The sequence below is a fragment of the Ipomoea triloba genome, chromosome 6 (genome assembly GCF_003576645.1).
Source record: "Ipomoea triloba cultivar NCNSP0323 chromosome 6, ASM357664v1".
NCBI classification, from domain to species: Eukaryota; Viridiplantae; Streptophyta; class Magnoliopsida; order Solanales; family Convolvulaceae; genus Ipomoea; species Ipomoea triloba.
The window spans coordinates 14,308,737-14,324,241 of NC_044921.1; the positions used below are offsets into that span (position 1 = coordinate 14,308,737).

Sequence of the window (15,505 nt, forward strand, 5' to 3'; positions counted from 1 at the left end):
TGGGAAACTTGTCCTAAGGGTAGGAGACGAATGTGCTACCTTCGATGTGTCGAAGTTGACTAAGTACCCGATGACGACAGATGATGCGTGCTACTTTGTGGATGTTTTCCATGAGCACGTTAATTCTATTTACCCCAATCTTGTGGGTAAATTGAAAGATGACGCCCTCTTAAGAGTTTTGGATAATAATGATGACCTTGAATCTTTTACTTTCGATAATAATGCTTCAATTAATGAGAATGATGATGCTTTACATAAGATAGTGTGTGGTGATGATGATATACATGTTGATGATAATGTGTGTGATGTGAATGAAATTGAATTTGTGAATTTCTTTGATGATTGTATTGATGATGCTATATATATTCATGAATTGATTGGTGAAGTTGAGGAGGTGATGGATGGAAATGAAGGGGATGATTTGTTGCATAATGAGAAAATAAATGAGAAAAAGAATATAGTAGACGAGAAAGAAGTGAAAAGTGAACTTAAAACGTTACCGGATAGTCTACAATATGCTTTTCTAGGAGAAAATTCAACCTTACCGGTAGTAATCTCATCAAAACTAGATGAAAATCAACAAGACAAGCTTGTGAACTTGTTATGAAAATATAAAGGAGCAATAGGGTGGAAATTACAAAACTTAAAATGCATAAGTCCTAGTATGTGTACGCATAAGATCTTACTAGAAGAGAATGTTAAGCCAGTAGCCCAACCCCAAAGGAGGTTGAATCCAAATATGACCAAAGTGGTGAAAAACGAAGTAGTAAGACTTATGTATGTAGGAATGATTTATCCAATTTCTAATAGTGCGTGGGTAAGTCCTACCCACGTAGTACCTAAAAAAGGAGGAATAACTGTAGTGAAAAATGACAAAGAAGAATTAATTCCTACACGAAGCGTAACGGGGTGGCGGGTTTGTATAGATTATAGAAGACTAAATGATGCCACTAGAAAGGACCACTTCCCTTTGCCCTTTATTGATCAGATGGTTGAGAAGGTGAGCGGGCATGCTTATTACTGTTTCTTAGATGGTATGAGCGGCTATTTCCAAATACCCGTAGCATTAGAGGACCAAGAGAAAACAACCTTTACTTGTCTTATGGGTACCTTTGCGTACCGACGCATGCCATTCGGTTTGTGCAATGCACCAGCGACCTTCATGAGGTGCATGCTAGCAATTTTTGAAGATTATATTGGGGAGTTCATGGAGGTGTTCATGGATGATTTCACCATATGGGGAGAAACCTATGACGAATGCTTAAGTAATCTAGAAAAAGTCCTCAAGCGGTGTTTAGAAGTAAACCTAGCGCTTAGTTGGGAAAAGTGCTACTATATGGTAGAAGAGGGCATAGTATTTGGTCATAAGGTATCAAACAAAGGAATAGAGGTAGACAAAGCCAAAACATCCGTGATTGACACCCTACCACCTCCAAACTCCGTCACAAGTTTAAGAAGCTTCCTAGGTCACGTCGGTTTCTACCGACGTTTTATAAAGGATTTTTCCAAAATTGCTAGACCGTTGACCAAACTCCTAGAGAAAGATATAGAGTTTGAATTTGGAGAAGACTGTTTAGTTGCTTTCAAAACCCTTAAGGAGAAACTAGTGAGAGCACCGATTTTAGTTGGACCTGATTGGAACCTTCCATTCGAAATGATGTGCGATGCTAGTGGGTTTTTAGTAGGAGTCGTGTTGGGGCAGAGGAAGGAAAAATACTTTCAACCAATAGCGTTTGCAAGCAAAACACTAGACAAGACCCAACAAAATTACACTACTACCGAGAAAGAGTTGTTAGCGGTGATATTCGGTTTAGACAAGTTTAGATCCTACCTCCTCTTATCCAAGATTGTAGTATTTACGGAACACGCGTCCCTTAGATACTTGATGTCGAAAGCCGAGGCAAAACCGAGACTAATTAGATGGATTTTATTGCTTCAAGAGTTTGATATAGAAATCAAGGATAAAAAAGGAAAGGAGAACGAAGCCGCAGACCATCTTTCTAGAATAGAGAATCTAAACTTAGGGGAGGAAAGCGCTAGCATCTTAGAATTGTTTCCAGAGGAGAAATTGTTGAAAATTGATGATGTACCGTGGTACGCCGATATCGCAAATTATGTTGTAGGAGGAGTTATCCCGAATTATTTTGATGTGCACCAAAAGAGAAAATTCTTAGCGGAAAGTAGGCATTATTTTTGGGACGATCCCTACTTGTTCCGAGTATGCGCGGATCAAGTAATTCGAAGATGTGTAGTGGGACAAGAGGGATTGAAAATCATAGGAAATTGTCATGCCGGACCCACCGGGGGCCATTATTCAAGCAATAGAACCGCCAAGAAAGTTCTTGAGGCGGGTTTCTATTGGCCCTCGTTGTTTAGAGATGCTCAAATGTGTGTACCAAACTATGATCGATGTCAAAGAGTTGGAAACATCACAGCGAGGAACGAAATGCCGCAAACATACATTCTAGCCTGTGAAGTTTTCGACATCTGGGGCATTGATTTTGTGGGACCATTCCCGAGTGCAAAAGGGTTTAAGTACATCTTGGTTGCAATCGATTATTTATCAAAATGGGTATAGGCACAAGCCTTACGAAACAATGACGCTAGAAGTGTAATCAACTTTCTAAAGAAGTTGTTTACAAGGTTCGGAGTGCCTAGAGTTATAATCAGCGACCGGGGGACACACTTTAGGAATGCGTTGATGGAAAAGATGTTGGCCAAATACGGAGTGCAACACAGGGGGGGAGTTCCATACCACCCCCAAACCAGTGGCCAAGTGGAGAACGCCAATCGTGATATTAAAGCAATACTAGAAAAGACGGTTGGAATCCACCGAAAAGATTGGCCCGATCGCCTAGATGATGCTCTGTGGGCATTTAGGACTGCTTATAAGACCCCGATTGGAACGACACCCTTTAGACTTGTATATGGGAAAGCCTGTCACCTACCCGTCGAAATCGAACACAAAGCCTATTGGGCGATTAAGAAGTTGAATAGCGATATGGACCTTGCAGGGCGTGAGAGGCTGTGGCAACTTGATGAATTAGAAGAATGGAGATTAATGTCATATGAGAATTCACGTGCCTACAAAGAACGCACAAAGCTTTATCATGATAAGCACATCAAAAAGGGGAGAGAATTCCGGGAAGGAGACCAAGTGTTATTCTTTAATTCGAAATTGAAACTCTTTCCGGGAAAGTTGAAATCAAGATGGTCGGGGCCGTTCACGGTCACAAAAGTTTTTCCCTATGGAACGATCCAAATCAAACATCCGAGCAAAGGAGAGTTCAAAGTGAATGGGCACCAAGTCAAGAAATATTTCGGAGGAATGGAACCGCGCGAGGTAGATGCCTTGCGTTTGATTCAATTGGAAAATTGAAGCTTACAAAGACGTCGGGCTAAAGACGTTAAACATAGCGCTTCTCGGGAGGCAACCCGGGGTTACTTTTACTTTTAAATGCTTTATCTTACATGTTTTTATTTTAGATGTAGTATGTTTTTGCAGGGCCACAACAGGTGAAGTCACGAAGACCGAAGAAGAACAAGAAAAAGTCAAAATTGGCGAAAATCCGAGCCTGGACGCCAGACCGGACGCGCGTCCGATCCGCGTCCAGTAGCCCAGTTCGAAACGTCAGAGAGCGCTCTGATAGACGCGAGGCGGACGCACGCGTCCGACCCGCGTCCATCAGAACGCGAAGCAAGTACTGAGACCGTAGTTCCTGACGCCAAGCGGACGACTACGTCCGGATTTCGCCCGCCACATGCAGAACGAAGGAGTAAACCGGACGCCAAGCGGACGACCGCGTCCGGAATTCGCCTGCCACATGCCGAACGAAGAAGAACTTCGGACGCACGCGTCCGACCCGCGTCCGATGCTACGGAAAATCGCAAGGAATTAAAATAAAATGCGGACGCCATGTGGACGCGCGTCCGACGGGTTAGCCTAGGCAGTTTTGCGGACGCGATTGAGGGATTTAAGCCAAATTCTTCCTCTTCTACTTCATTCTAGCGGACGAACACCCACTCCAAAAATTACCAAGTAAGTCTTTCAAGCTCCAAAGCTATTCCAAGGCAAAAATTTGAAGCTTTCATCTTTGTACAACCTTTCTACAACAAAATTCAAGGTATGTGCATCTTCTTCAACCCTATTTTTAAGCTTTCACCATTGTTATGACCTTATTTTGGGATTTCTTGCTTTGACAATTGCATTGCTTGTTTGTTGTTAGAATGTGATTCCTTATGTTATAATGAGCATGCTAATGAGTTTTAATTGCAATTTGTATGGTTAAACATGAATTTGAGTGTTGAAAAAAGCTTGAAACCCTACTTTAATGGTGGAAAAATTTGGGTTTGAATAAGTGTGCTTCATTGTTGAAATTAATGGTTGATAAATGAAATTAGATGCTAATCAAGAGCTTATATAGAACCAATTTGTGATTCTTGACATTGCATTATGCTTAATTGAAAAGTTTGTTTACTAGTTTCACAAATTTGGGGCTTTTTGAACTTTGGCATGAAATTATGATATGTGATAGGATTAACATGGTGTTGTTGATGAAGAATGGTTGTAGAATTGTTTTAGGTTGATAAAAGTTGGAATTGCTTATCACATTGTGTGATTTGAAAATAAATGTACTTAAAGTTTGTAAATTTGTGAAGTTTTGGAGTTATGCTATGAATTGTATATGCATGAATAACTTGAAACTAGATGATGATACATGCTATCTTTTGTTATCTCCTTAGTATAAACACATGTAGTAGTAATATGCTTAAATGTGCATGCTTTCCTTTTGTCTAGAATTTTAATTGATAAGAAAAATGGTTAAGTATGCTAAATAGTGATGATGTTGTTGTGCTAAGTTTTGCCTTTAAATGGGGAGTCAATCAAGCATGTGTATGGCTTTACTTTCTTGAAAATTTGTTTAAATGCAATAGATGCTTGTTTAATCACCTGAGTGCAAAAGATTCAACTATGCTATGGCTCACATGCTTTATTATTAAAATAGATGCCTCCAAAGACTAGACGCAAGGAATGTGCCAAGAAGAGAAAGCACGACGTTGGATCAAGTTCAAGGGTAGTAGAAGGCGAAAGTGACCTTTTGATTGCAGGAGGCCGAAGCCTGAGACACCTAACTGCTAAACAATATGAACGGGTGGAATAGCTTATAACAAAAGGAGTATCGGGAGGCTTTTACTTCGACTACACAATGCTCGATGCATATGGGTGTCGAGAGGAGGTGGAGAGGATGATGTCGCGGCGATCTTGGGAACTTCTCTTTAGCTGGAGAGATGACACATATGAACCCGTCGTGCACGAGTTTATTGCTACCTATACGCCTATGCCATCAAACCACATGTGGACTCCTTGCATGAAGTTCACACTATTCGGTCGAGAGCACGAAGTCTCATTGATCCAATTGGGGGAATACCTTGGATTTTACACCGCTGAGGACATTCACACAAAAGAGTGGCGCAACCTTCCCTCAGATTTTGACTCCGATGCGGCGGCAGAAGCTTACTAGGACAGAATTACTAATGGGCAAGGAGGCAGGTTCACCGGTATTAAGCCAAACACCTCAAAGATCGTGAGCCCGGCACTATTGATGATGAAGCTTCTACTAAACCTTACATTTGGAGGAAGGAATAAGAACCTCCACAAGGTATACAGATTTGATCTCTTCAACCTTTGGAGTCTAGAAATGAATGAGCCAATACAAATGGCCTGCATGGTGCAACAGCTGTTCACCTCTCAGACACACCCGAAGTGCCCATATGTCTGGATAGGGCCGGTGGTCACAAGACTGTGCCACGGGTTGGGCTTGCAAAGAGAGTTGACGAGGGAGAAGAGTATTGCCTCCATGCGACCGTTTACTGATGCGCATCTCAATAGGAGCTATGCCCCAAAGATTGGGGCCGCGCCTAGACCTCCACAGGGTGAGCCTCAACAAGAACAGGAGCCGGTAATTCAGGGAGGTCCGGATGTGCCTCCGGAATATGCAGAGTATCCCCCAGTATATGACTGGGCATCCATGAGGGCTTTTAAGCTTCAGTTGCATAATCAGTCTATGAACACTTTCAACCAGAGGATGGACCTTCACCATGAAGAGTTGATGAGGCAGAACGAAGCAATCATAAGGCAGAACGAAGCAATCCTAAGGCAGAATGAAGCATACGCGAGGCAAGAGGAATGTCAAGAGCAACAATTTCAAGCAATCGAGCAATTGCGCCTATGGATGGAGCATCGTTTTCCACCCCCCTCACAGGGTGGGGACGCACCTTATTGACGCTGCTTGGGTTTTTAAGTTCTTGTGTTGATGTGGCCCGGCTAGAACAATAGGTACCCCGTGCGTGGGGTGCCGACTTTATCTTTCTTTTACTTTCGTTATTCGGTTTGTTTAATTTCGGTTTTAGTACTACTCTCGTTTACATTTACTCTCCACAATGCACTTTGGTTTATGATGCTTTCTTTTAATTGCTTTTAAGTTTGAAGCTTATGATCGTTACTTCTAATAATTGCAAAAATTTTCAAAAATATTTGTTAGTGTTGTTTTTAAGCTCAAGACGACAGGGGGTACGAAGACATACGAATAAGCAAAAATGCGGGGGAAGAAACACGCGACATCATAGATAAAAATGAGCTGGAAAATGCAAAACCTAGGGCCGGACGCGCGGCGGACGCACGCGTCCACCCGGCATCCAACAATTAACCGAAGCAGAAAGAAGCAGAAACAGAGAAGTCTCTGCTGGACGCGCCTCTGGACGCGCGTCCAGCAGGGCGTCCGCCCGACGAATTTAAATACTCCAAGGGTTTTTCAACTTCATTCTTCTTCCCTCACTCCAAAATTCCTCTCTATCACTCCCTACTATCAGAAAATGATGAACATAGGTAACCTCTTCTCCTCTCCTTTATCAAGCATTTGTGGATCACCTCCACCGAGCCCAAAGGTAATTCTCTTGACATTTCTTCTTCTTCTACTTGATTTATTAGGATCTTGATCTAGTTTCTACTCAATTTTAGTAAGATCTTATTTTGATCCTTTACTCTTGTGAGCTTTGGGTGATGATATGCTTGTGCTTTTGTACTCTATAGTGTGCAGATCATGCATATTTCATACATTTGTGCTTTTGTAAAACTTGCATACCATGTGTTTGATAAAATGCCGCTTATAATATATGGTACAAGTTATGCTTTGAGTTGAGATCACAATGCTTATTTTGAGAATGTCATAATGCTTATATTGAGAATGCAAATACTTGAAATGAGAATGTAATATCTTGAATTGAAAATCCAATGTTGTGAATTGAGAATCTAATGCTTGATTTGATAAATATAGGGACTTCCAAGGGCCGAAATGATGGTCCCTAGGCACACTCTTGAAAGAGGTGAACCTAGTAGAGTGCCCAATGAGGACACATCAAGCGAAGAAGGGGAAGCACCGAATATGAAATTTGCACACTGAGGCCTCATGATCAAAGTGGAGGATCTTTTTAGATATAGGCACTTCCGAGACAAGCAAATAGTCGAATGGAGTTACATAGAAGCCCAGTCTTAACCATCCTAGGCATTCGAGAAGAATTTGAAAGGATGACGTCCCAACCATTTTGGAGACACATTTGTAGTTGGAGGGATGCGACGTATGTCCCTATCGTTAGGGAATTCATTTCTACTTTGGAAGTCAACGAGGGGGTGCATAACCGGAGACAACCTAGCATTAAGTTCAAGCTATTTCATAGACAGTACGACATCTCGTCGGATGAACTTGGTAATTTGCTAGGATTCTACACTTTACATGACCAAGAGCAAAGATGGTACGCAAACCTTGTTGACGACTTCCTTAATGAGCATCAACCCGAGTTGTTTTGGTGGGGAATAGCTAGACAGGGGATAGCTTGGAGACCCTCATACACGAGTGCCAAATATATCAAAGTCCCGGAGCTTAAGATCATGTGGCATATTATAGCACGGTCATGGTTGGGAAGGCAAACTCCGAATGACAATGTTACAAGGAGGGAACTATTCATGCTTTGGAGCATATATACGGAGATGCCAATCCACATGGGAGAGCTTTGTAAGACCCTTCTAAAGCGACAAAGCTATGAGGATAGTGAGAGTATCTTTGTGGGGCCTATAGTTAGTAGGCTATGTGAAGCATTGGGGTTTGGAGACGCACTTGCATATGAGGTGGTAGCAACCACCATGACACCGTTAGACATAGGTGACTTTATCCAATTTGGAGTGCCACCCGAGGAGTCTAGTGATGACGAGGCTAGAGGAGAGCAAAGAGATTTGTGGGGAACTATCGAGAGGCTTGAAAACCGAGTCAATATGCTTGAACATGAAGTAAGAAGGCTCACACTTGATCAATATGAAGAAGAGTCCGATGGGTCGGGCGAATGATCTTGTGCGCCCCGATGATCGTAGTTGCTTAGTTGTAGGGATTTTTGAGTTTTAGCACTTGTTCTTTTATGCACTCGTACTTTGTTTTTAATTCATATTTTGTTTGCATTATTGTTTTGGGTTTTTACTTTTAATATTGAGTCTTTATCTTGTTGATCTCTTGAATTTAGCTAATCGAATGTGAATCAATGTGTTTGGAAGCTTATGTTGTGCAGGGAATTTAAGGAAAAGAGAGATGATATGAGCACACTCATGTAGATCTTTAATGCCGTAGGGGAGTCTCTTTATCTCCCTTACCCTTTCTTTTACCTATATGCTTTTGTTATAAAGTGTGGAAACCGGGTGTGATGGCATGACTTTTGCATTCGCTTGTTTTAAATCATTCATAAAAGCATGTTGTGTGACCCAATAGCCCATAGCACACTTCTAAAGTGTGGAAAGGGGCATTTTATGTTGAGACCTTTGTAGCTTTCCCACGTTATGCTTAGTGTGAACATCGAGGACGATGTTCGGTTTAAAGTGTGGAAAGGAAAGCACCTTTGTGCTTGAAAGACTTTGAATTGCAAAAGTATTGCTTGACTTAGAACGGTGGACATGTTTGAAATGAATGCGATGCTTAATCTATCTTGGAAAATGTGTGTTTTGAAGGTACACTTGATTCTCAATTAGGACTATCCCGTGGAAGAAAATTCTTATACTTTTGTTTAAATTATTGAATTGTTGCATGATTGTGTGATGTTCACCTCTCATTTAACCTGGACCATAGTCAAGGAGGTAACGAAGTGGGAGTGTGCACCTATCAAACCTAGTAATATAATGTTTACTAAGCCCGGAAATGAACCTAATTTTCTTTGTTTTTGCTCTCCCGAAGGTGTAGTGTGGGGTTGTGAAGGTGATGCTTTGCTTTATTTTGTTTAAAAGAGCCCAATGAGGCCAAAACCCCAAAAGAGCCCAATGTGGCCACCTTAGGATATGAAAAAGATGAACCGTCTAGCTAGGACAAGTTGGGGGGCAACCATCGCACTGTCTTCGAAAAAGCGTAGAGCTCTACGTGAAGTCGGTTGCCCCGATACGAGGTCTTGGGAGATGAGAAAATTGAAGAGAGCCATTCCGCCAAGATTCGGGCACCCATTGCACCATCTTCGAAAAAGCATGGAGATCCATGTGAAGTCGGGTAGCCCGATGAGGTTATCTTGGGGAATGAGAAAAGGAGAGATCTATCCCGTTGGGACCGGGCACCCATTGCACAGTTCTCGAAAAAGCATGGAGCTCCATGTGAGATCGGGTAGCCCGATGGTCGGTCTTGAGGGGTAGTAGATAACCTTAAAGCCTTTTTGTTTATCAGGTTAGAATCTAGGGGGTTTGAGGTTACAAGGGTGGTCTAATAGGTTTGGTTTGTGCACATCGGTCCCACTAGTTGGCTCGGCTAGTGGCCCGCTTTAAATGGTTGGTGAACTCGTTATTGGATTGCATGCTTGACTCGTATGATAATGAAAGTTAATCAAAACGCTTTATTTTTGCGAAAGGTTTTGTTCTTGGGATAGTCGTTATTGAGAATCAAAGGTTGTTTAAAAGCTCATTTTCATGATAACTTGAGAATTGTATTGATTTCAAGTGTGTGCATCATTCTTGTGGTTTAGCTTGCTTGCATATCAAAGTGGTGGCATCATTTGCACTTAGTTTTTGCTTTGTCAATGATAGCTTGCCTGAGGACAAGCAAGTTCTAAAGTGTGGAAATTTTGATAAGTGCAAAAGATGCTACACTTATAGGGTCGTTCTCGTGTCACATTGCACGTACTTGCTAGCTTTTGTGATTGATTTAAGCTTTAATTGCGTTAAAATGCTTGTTAGTGCCATTGGATCCTAGTCCACACGTGTTTGATCATTTTGTAGGTAAAACGTTGTGCAAAGAGGTGAAAAAGGCATGGATTTCAAAGAATGATTCACGGGCCAAAATCGGAAGCAAAGGACAGGCACGGACACGCCTTGGACGCGCGTCCGCCCAGGCGTCCACGACTACACGCTGCTGAGGTTCGAGGCAGAGCGCTGCGGACGCCCCGCGTCCGGAAAATAGCCCTCTGAAGTTGAGACGTTTGCTTAGGACGCGGGAAGGACGCGGACTGGACACCCCACGTCCGAAAAAACACCTCTCTGAAGTTGCAATGTGTGCTTAGGACGCACAGCGGATGCGGGTCGGACGCCCGCATCCGATTCCGAGATCTCTCTGAAGTTTCGAAGCTGCGCACAGAATCCCGCTGGACGCGGAGCGGACGCGCGTCCAGTCGGGCGTCCACTACATGTTATTTTGGCGGTTTGGCGCGATTTAAATAGAGATTTGGGGCATTTTTCAGGGGGATCCCATTCATTTTTCCAGATTAGTCTAGTCTAAAATTCCTCTCTTGTTCTTCAATTTTAGTTTGTGAATTGAGTTGTGATTTGCTTTGTTGATTTGATTTGTGCTTTGATTTGTGTTTAGATTTCAATCCTTATAGCTTAGATTTGTTTAATTGCTTTGATGATGCTTAGCTTAGAGATGTGTGGCTAGTTACCTAGTGGATTTGGACTAGTTGAACATGCATGTTGTTCTTGAGCTCTTATGTCATATATCTAGGGTAGAATGATGCTTTTTGGATATCTTGATAGCGATTTGGGATGTTTGTGTGACCTCTACTCCGATTAGGCCAATCGGACTTGAGAGTTAGTGTAGAAAGCTTTCACCTATGAGATTAGGGAATGCTTGAGACCTCACCAACCTCTTTTCCTTCTTACCTTTGAGAAGAGGGAGTAGGAAGGCAAGAGGCACATAACGTGTTTGTCATAATGCCTCTTCTAGCCTAAAGTTCACAAGGATAACTTTATGGTCTAAGAAGTGAGTCCATTGACCACGAGAGTGGCGGTGGTGTGAGTGACCTTGTCTCATGTTAGTCCCTTAAGCGTTTTCAAACCCCTAGTACCTTAGGAAATCAAGAGTGGCATGTGTGCTAGATTAGTCCGAATCCTCCCTTCCAATACTTGTTTACAACACCTTTCGTTTTAGTGTTTGAGCTATTCTTAGAATGACCTACACAACCCTTATGCTAGGACTAGCTTTTGAAACATAGGAACTCTTGTGTCTAATTCCTTGTCTACCAAATCCTTTCTTACCGTTCCTTGAGACGATACTCGGGAACTTCTTCCCGTTTTATTCACCTACACTCTTTCCACCTCCCGCTAAAAATCCAACTCTTGAATAAAATAGCACGATCCTCATCGTCAATTACGACATCAATATTTTCCAAGTTCAATAAAATAGAATTGAATTCATCCAAATGAGACTGAATTGAAGTACTTTCCGTCATACGGATTGTATACAGCTGCTCCTTCAGGCGCAGCGTATTCGCTAGAGATTTGTCCATGTAGAGCGAATTCAGCTCGGACCATAAATCTGACGTAGTCGTCTCACCTATCACCTCACGTAGAACCGATTTAGACAGGCACAACTGAATGGTTGAACGTGCCTTGTCATCCAAATCTTCCCAATCTTCATCTGTCATTGTAGCTGGTTTCTTCTTCTTCCCAGCTAGAGCTTTTTTCAAACCGTTCTGGGTTAGAACGGCTTCCATTTGAACCTTCCAGATAGAAAAGTTAATTTTCCCGTCGAATTTCTCGATATCGAACTTGGTAACAGTCGTCATCTTTGAAAATAATTCTCAATTAAACCGCTCTGATACCACTTGTTAGGAATATAGCGGAATAATGCGAAAGCGAATAATCGAAAATTGAGAATTATAAAAGTTAAATAATAGGAAAAATATAGAAATAACAAATGAATTTCTAAATGGGACAATATAATAAATATATATATATATATATTAAACTCTTAATTAAAAGAGTAACAAAAGAGAATATATATNCGAATGAATCACCAATACACACCGATACGGACATACCGAGAGAAAATGTTAGAGGTGATCAATTTAATGTCCATGAGGCACCTCCACCACAAAGGGAGGAGTCCTGACAAAGACCACCACCACCCAACCAACCACAATATCAACAAGAGAACGTAGCATATGACGAACCACTACCATGTAGGAGATATGCACCGAATTTTCAAGAGCAATTCAATAACCCTCTCTATGACATGCCTCCAAGATAACAACAACACCAACCTCCTAGACAAAGGAGGGATGCTTACTACGAACCACGATATGATGATGAATATTATGAACCACAAAGGCCAAGAAGGAACGAACCAAGGAATGAACTAAGAAATATACCAAGGAACCAACCGAGGGGAGAGGAAAGGAGAACCATAGCGGATTATATGACACCCGACTTTAGTGTCCACAACTCTATTTACATTCCCCCGGTTGAAGCCAACAACTTTCAAATCAATTCCGCTGTCATCACACTAGTACAAAATCAACCTTTTGGAGGATTACCGGCGAAGGATCCACACGTACATATCACCCGATTCATCCGATAGTGTGGTATGTACCGTCAAAATGGAGTTACCGAAGAGGTCGTAAGACTCAAAATGTTCCCGTTTTCGTTAATAGGGGAAGCCGCGAGGTGGCTTGATTCCCACGTAGACAACCACTTTAGATCATGGGAACAACTTCACCAAGAGTTCATGCAAGAATTCTTTTCGTTGACCAAGACATTGAAAATAAGAAAGCAAATCCAAGACTTTAAACAAGGGTCGTTGGAAACTTTAGCGGATGCGTGGAGACGGTTTAAGACACTTAAACATCAATGCCCACCCGACGTTCTACATCCATGGGACGTCATTAGTTCATTCTATTCCGGTCTCACCGATGAATGTAAATTACTTTTGGACTCATCTTCTAGAGGATCTTTCGTTTCTACAAGTCCTGAAGACGCGGAAGAATTGATAAGAACTATTTCATCAAATACCGGGAATTGGTACAATCAAAGGGAGTCCAAAGGAGGTTTGTATGAAGTTAGTGCCGACACCGCATCTCAAGCCAAGGTGGAAGCACTAGGACTTGAAGTCAAGAGGCTACAAGCACAATTGGAAAAGATGAATAAGAGTCAAAGAGGAAATCCGTGCATGACATTAGCACTTTATTGCGACAAGTGTGGGGGTGCACACGGAGCACACGAATGCACTTCCAACTACGAGGATGTTCCGTATGAACAAGTCGAGGCCGTAGGATATCAAAGGCCGAATGACTACAATACTTATGAAAATAATAACAACCAAAATTGGCGTCAAGGTCAAGGATGGCAAAACCAACCATCCCAAAATCAATACAATCCAAGACCGAGTCAAAGTGAGCCAAGTTACAATGCAAACTACAATAGAGGATACCAAGACAATCGAGGGAATCAATACAACCCAAGACCTAACCAAGGGGGAGCGTATCGACTACCTATGTACCAAGGAAATAATCAACAAAGAGAAGAAGCTCCTAAAGAAAGCATAGAAGACAAAATGGTGAGAATGTTTGGCGAACTAAGGCAAGATGTGACGAATATGAGGCAAGAGTGGAAGCAAGACTTGAGGCAAGAGATATCCACAATAAGACAAGAGGTCTCTAACTTGAGACAAGAAAATAATGCTTCCTTGAGGCACTTGGAGACACAAGTTGCACAAAACTCCAAGGCTTTAGCCGAAAGACCACAAGGCACACTTCCGAGTACCACGGTAAATAATCCTCGAGAGAGGGTGAAAGCCGTGACCCTTCGGAGTGGAAAGGAACTTCCCGAGCCAGCATTGAAGAAGAATACTATCTCCAAGAATCCAATCGAAGAAGAGAAAATAGAAGAAATCCTTGAAGAAGACAAAGTGCAAGAAAAGGAAACATCTCCAGTACCCTTGAGTCCAAAAGCCACTCAATCTCGAGATAAAGGAAAGGAGAAGGTGGATTTACCGATGTACCAACCACCACTCCCATTTCCCGGGAGGGTGAAGGAAAGCATAGACAAGACACAATACGGCAAATTCCTTGAACTACTAAAACAATTGCATATCAACGTACCTTTCCTCGACGCATTAGGTCAAATGCCGCGTTATGAAAAATTCTTAAAAGATATACTCACCAATAAGAGAAAGCTGGAAGAGTCAACTACGGTTTTGCTAGGGGAAGGATGCTCCGCTTACGTGCGCCATCAACCACAGAAGCTCACGGACCCCGGAAGCTTCACCATCCCATGTCAAATTGGCGAAGCCGAGTTTAAGAGAGCTCTAGCGGACTCTGGGGCAAGTATCAATATAATGCCTTTTTGTCTCTTTAAGAAATTAGACTTGGGCAATCTAAAGCCCACTCGCATTTGTATCCAGTTGGCCGATAGATCAATCAAGCAACCCAAGGGGGTTGTAGAAGATGTGTTAGTGAGGGTAGACAAGTTTATTTTTCCCGTGGACTTTGTCATTATTGACATGGATGCCGATCAAAAGGTGCCATTGATTCTAGGTAGGCCGTTCTTGGCCACCGCTCGGGCCCTCATCGATGTAGGGAATGGGAAACTTGTCCTAAGGGTAGGAGACGAATGTGCTACCTTCGATGTGTCGAAGTTGACTAAGTACCCGATGACGACAGATGATGCGTGCTACTTTGTGGATGTTTTCCATGAGCACGTTAATTCTATTTACCCCAATCTTGTGGGTAAATTGAAAGATGACGCCCTCTTAAGAGTTTTGGATAATAATGATGACCTTGAATCTTTTACTTTCGATAATAATGCTTCAATTAATGAGAATGATGATGCTTTACATAAGATAGTGTGTGGTGATGATGATATACATGTTGATGATAATGTGTGTGATGTGAATGAAATTGAATTTGTGAATTTCTTTGATGATTGTATTGATGATGCTATATATATTCATGAATTGATTGGTGAAGTTGAGGAGGTGATGGATGGAAATGAAGGGGATGATTTGTTGCATAATGAGAAAATAAATGAGAAAAAGAATATAGTAGACGAGAAAGAAGTGAAAAGTGAACTTAAAACGTTACCGGATAGTCTACAATATGCTTTTCTAGGAGAAAATTCAACCTTACCGGTAGTAATCTCATCAAAACTAGATGAAAATCAACAAGACAAGCTTGTGAACTTGTTATGAAAATATAAAGGAGCAATAGGGTGGAAATTACA

At 41.9% G+C, this 15,505-nt stretch overlaps 1 pseudogene; it reads left to right on the plus strand.

Annotated features, from left to right (window-relative positions):
* The window catches only part of LOC116023517, a 32,379-nt pseudogene that overhangs the window by 14,935 nt on the left and 1,939 nt on the right, over positions 1-15,505 (plus strand).